Source organism: Triticum urartu, chromosome 5A, assembly GCF_056163025.1.
Source record: "Triticum urartu cultivar PI428250 chromosome 5A, HENAU_Tu73, whole genome shotgun sequence".
Classification (NCBI taxonomy): domain Eukaryota; kingdom Viridiplantae; phylum Streptophyta; class Magnoliopsida; order Poales; family Poaceae; genus Triticum; species Triticum urartu.
This window is the reverse complement of record NC_141877.1, coordinates 145,319,426-145,324,746: the sequence shown is the minus strand read 5'-3', so window position 1 is coordinate 145,324,746 and position 5,321 is coordinate 145,319,426. Positions and strand designations below refer to the sequence as shown.

General features: G+C 41.8%; 1 long non-coding RNA gene across 3 annotated transcripts; it reads left to right on the top strand.

Annotated features, from left to right (window-relative positions):
• Positions 1–564: 564 nt before the first annotated feature.
• On the top strand, positions 565–4,635 carry LOC125508596 (uncharacterized). Of its 3 annotated transcripts, XR_015604132.1 has the most exons (6): positions 568–1,312; positions 1,469–1,545; positions 2,285–2,506; positions 2,864–3,043; positions 3,467–3,573; positions 4,197–4,635. It is a non-coding gene; the product is annotated as an uncharacterized LOC125508596 (long non-coding RNA). The 3 variants fall into 3 exon arrangements; XR_015604131.1 differs by having other exon boundaries at positions 565–925; positions 1,469–2,506; XR_007283621.2 differs by having other exon boundaries at positions 565–1,312; positions 1,469–2,506.
• The last annotated feature ends 686 nt before the right edge of the window (positions 4,636–5,321 follow it).

Here is a 5,321-nt window from a genome sequence, read left to right as displayed (position 1 = left end):
CGTGATCCATCTTGAATATCACGGCGCCTCCTTTATGTTCTTCAAGGTCTTTGATGCAGAAGGACGCCGGCTAGAATGCTGACCTAAGGGAAGCGGCAGTGGTGACGAACTGGCAAGGACCAGCCCCGCCTGTTGGTCCTCCTGCAGCTCCTCAGGAAGCAGCAGAGGGACTGCGGGCTTCAGCGGCTCCCCCGAACTCCTCGCAACCCCGGAGACGAACGACGACAGCTACGAGCCTCCGAGCTCGCGCCGCGCTCGGAGTGAGGCAGCTACACCCACTACACCATGACACTACAAAGACGACATGCATCTGTTGGTAGAAGTGAGAATCGCCGACACCTTTTTTGTGCCAAAGTATACCGACACACAGTGAGTTAGTGTTATATAAGCACATGACACATTATTTGTCGCCAAAGCATTGCCAAAGCGCCGACGTATTTTCGGTCGGCACATATAGACTCTACTGATTGTTTCTGTGTCGCCGATTCTTAGGGACACAAGAAGTGTCGGGGTTGTTCAGGTGGGTCCATTCAAAATACTTATATGCTGCGGGATGAGAACAATGGACACTCCAGGTGAAACACCCACTTTTCCCCAATCCAATAATATCATCGTTCCCCAATCTCACCCCTCCCTCTCGCTGCCGCTCACACACAACACAGAGACCTAAACCTAATGCCCCCGCGCCGCCACCCACGACCTTCGTGCCACCGGCCAAGCCCTCACGCTGGTCCCCTCATGCCGATGCATCTCAAACCCTAGGCGTTCCTTCCCTCAGCCCGCATCAGCAGCAGCGCCGTCCGTGATAGAGGAGCATCGTCCGCCCACCACCCGCCGTTGAGGAGCAGCTGCGCCGTCTTGCTGAGGAGCCGCCCGCCGTTCTTCTTCCTCCACCGGCGACACGTGTACCTCCAGATCTCAACAGGCAAGCTGCAAATCTTCCCAATCTGCCTACCTGCTCTCTCATCTCCATTATTGGCAACGAGGTCAAATTAGGGTTCTGAAATTAGATAATACATGAGATTAATCAAAGGGGAAAAGGAACATTTGACCACCAGCTAGCATAAGGATTTCATTTTCAGTGGTTTGAGGTAAGATCCGCTCTTCCCTACCATGGATTTTGATGGATAGCAGGTTCTATTTGAAAGGAGAAGAGAGATAGTGCAGGGAAGAAGAAGTCGCTCAGTTTACTAGCCAGTATTGACATTGATAGTATGACCTTCCCAGGTTTAAGGGGCATGGCATGTTGGCACCATTCACAGCTGGATGGCAGAGCAATGGTGTGCATCCGTTGGTTATTTAGAGATCTGAGGTTGTGACTCTCTAATTATAGCATTATATATGTTTACTTCTCATGCAATGTAGCGTTTGATATTGGAAATGGCAGCTAAGATGTTCATTACAGTATGCTATGGATGTAAACCATGTATCTATGTTTTTCTTATACAATGTTAACCTACATATGCAGGGTTCTTATGTTTATGACATCAATGGGAACAAGTATCCAGATTCTCTAGCAGGACTGTGGTGTACAACTTTAGTTATGTAAAGTACAATCTTTGGAGTGTGATTTTTGCGATTATGTACCACAGAATTGTTCATTCTTTGGGATAATACCCTGCATCACCATTTTGTTTTTGCATTTAAAAGTGATGTATAAAGTCTAATTTGTATCCTTTGAAGTGCGTCTCTTGTTGACTATTGATTTGTAACCCCAAATATGAAACATGACTCTCTTAATTGCTGGAAATATTGGTCATATCTATTTCAAGAAAGGTTGTGCACCCAACATTTATAGCTCCCATTCCGTGCAATCAGCCCAATATGCTTCCTGTTCCTTTACAGAAATCAACATTTGGTCTATAGCGTTAAAGGGCCGAACTGAACCCATATGCTTCTACCTATTATTACATCATTTCTATATGCTTCTTCCTGTTATTACAGCAGATTTTAGATATGACAATGTCAGAGACCACAAATAAAGAGATAATCTTGAAATCTTAGCTTCACATTGGATGTTTGGAACATCAATTCAGTACCCTTAGTACTAAACAGAAACCATATTCTCAATAAACTGATATTTATTGTTGAACGTGCCTTTTGCTTTTGAAACGATAATTATTACTTAGCATGTGATGTTGCCTAGTAATAAACTGAACCGTATTTTAGTGTTTCCATTTTCCTCAATTACCAAGTTTAGCATCTACCTTTTTATCTAATACACTCCATTATACTCAAATATGGTCTTTACAACCCACATATGTTGCATTTTTTCTGCTAACAGGAGAGTACCAAATTTGTGAAGACTTTCATTTCTTACATTCGTTACTTTTAGCCGCTGAACAAACCAAGGTAAAGAACGACAAACACGGAAAAGGCTAGCTGTTGGCTGTGGGTGCTGAGCTGACGGACAGTGTGGAAGAAGGTGTGATCTTCGCAGTGGCCCATGAAGTACTTTTTTCTTTACATGTTGATCACTACTGCACTGTTCAAGTTCTTAATCAAGGTATTAGCCAATTCTCTGTGTTTTCCTCTCTACAAATTTTGACTTGTTTAACGTTCTTTACTTTTCTTTCTCCTAATTAATCATCTAAGTTCCTAATGAAAGTAGCTTTGTGTGTGTGTGTGTGATCATGCTTCCTTTACTTCTATCGCTAAGTTTCAGTTATCTCAATATGACCACTATCAAAGCCAAGCGATGTTTGCTTGAGAAAATAGTGTACTAAACAGAGATTCTTTGTGTTGCAAATAATTTCGTATAATGAAAGAACAATTCAGCCCAGTTTGTATGCAGTTGGCACATATGTTCGCCAGAAACAGATGTAGGTGAGTGTGCGTGTTCTTACTGCTTTAATACTTGCAGTGACTGATCGACTGTGATTGTGGTTCACAACCAAGGGAATGCTAACCGTGGTGGTGATTGAAGAGCCCTTAATCAATTCGGCCCTGTAGATTGGAGCACCAACATGGGATATTGCACCATCTAGCTCCATCTATCTGATTCATCTTATTTTCTTGGTCTATCAACTAGAGGAATCTACAGGTATGTGCTGCATGTTTTCTGCTAACAGGAGAGCAACACATTTGTGAAGACTTTCATTTCTTGTTTACTTTCAGCCTGTCATAATTTTTTAACTGAAGACATATTATTGTTAGTTGGATGAGAGCTGATCCTATACTGCCAGTAGATAGACTAGGGTGCAAACTGTCTTAATCTATGCAAATAACAGTGCAAACCAACCTCGTATTCTTTGTGGAACAAACTGATATTATGGTTACAGTTTTTAATAGAAGCAGGAATATTAGTAAGCATTATATATTGATGTTACATGGTGTGCTGCACCTTAGGACCGTCAGCTCGGCATGGCCTTACAAAATACGTGCATTATTCGGCCAACCATTCTTCCTTTTGCTACCTGAACTGACAACAAGCATTGTAGTAACGTGTTTTTTATGTGAATTCCAGATTCTTGAATACGTTCCTGACCTTGTGCAATCGATAGTTGGTCTGATCTCATCCTCCGACGACCAAGAGTTCTGAGACGAATGTGTGGTGCTCCTCGCGAAACATAGGTGAGATGATCTTGCACTCACCTTTTAATTATATTTTCCCTACAGTCTCCTATGTGTAATATTCACTACATTAATGTAATTTCTATTTTATTCATGTTGTAAAGTACGGCTTCAGCATCATAGGATGTGCAATAATAAGAGCACAATTTATCATCCACTTCACAGAGAAAATTCAGTATCAAATGTACTTAAACACACTCTGTTCACAGTTAGACCTGTTTGTCAATGTATTTTGTTGCTTTTTATTTACCCCCTTGTTGTACTCTTTTCTCATCACTGTATTTCTCCATCAGCCATCCCTTCTCTTCCCTTGTGCTTCCCTCTTTTTTCTGGTCTTCTTCAAATCTCTAAAGTTACAGTAAGAACCTTATTACTGATGCCTTAGAACAAATCTGATTTATTAAGAATGGGCGCATAATTTTTATAGTAAACCATGTGATATGGTAGGAGCTAGCGTGGCTTTGGTTTATTTTCTGATAAGGATATCTTATGTAACCAAACTGTTTGCAATATCTTCTATTTTTTAGATATTGTTTTAGATCTTTGGGATCATTGGCAACTAGCAAGTTTGAACAAATTCTCATTTCTATGATTGCTCAAACATAGAAGTTCTTTTTTTGCAGGGACATGACAGAAAGTTGCAAGTCCACAAGTTGATCTAAGATGTTCGGTCATCGCTTTTGTTCATAACATGGTAGACACGTTTTGTTGATATGGAAGTTGATGCCGGCTTGGTGATTGAAGGATTGGTCTCTTTCATAATACTCCCTCTGTACCAAAATACTCGTAGTTGGGGGAACTTGAACTAGTTTCCCCCAACTACAAGTATTTCAGCACAGAGGAAGTATTTTTTAGTAGCCAAGTGATCGAACAATTGGTCTCTTAGGAGCTTAGCCTTTATATTTTGTAGCAGGACATGTCTTGTATGTCGACTTATGTATTACCTTCATGGTTGTAGCAAACTCGAGTGAAGATAACAAATTTTCAATATATGTTGAATAAATGTACTAGTGAATGGTGAATGGTGTCTTGGTGATGAATAAAAGAGTGTAATTATTTGTATATGTATTGTGCATTGAACGCATGTAATTTTATTGAAAATATGATGTAAATGCATTTTGTGCTGAAATGTAGAGCCCTGGCAGCAAAAGTGTCGGCAGAAGTATTGGACGTCGCACTATGTGTCGGCATAGCACATTAATAGACAAACTGTCGGCGTAACAATGGACGTTGCACTATGTGTTGGCATAGCACATTGTCAGATGATTTGTCGGCATAGCATAGTCCATCGGTATAGAATTGTTTGTCGCCATAGATCTCACCTAGCCCATCAAACTGTCTGTCGGCATAGATTTATTTGTCGGTAAAGGCCTTTCCCGGCAGGACTATAGGCGAAAACTCATTTCTGTCGCCATAGATCTTTGCCGACACTAAATGTGTCGCCTTAGGTGACATATGCCAACAGATTGTTTCACGCTGATTTGAGTGTCGTGGTGTAGTGATCGGGCCGCCGACGCCACTGATCTGGATGGGATTGACGCCGGCACTGGGCAGCCACTGTTGATGATGGCGTCGCCTGGGGAGGTGCTAGCAGGTAGCGTTCCTTAGGATTAGCACCTTTTGTTCCCTGCAAGGAATTAAAGCAACACCCCGCGGGGGTATGTAAGGCGTCTGCCATGCTTTTGTAATTACTATACCCTTAATATGAATTGGCGTGAGGTGTCCATTTTGTTCTGGCTAAGCTCCCC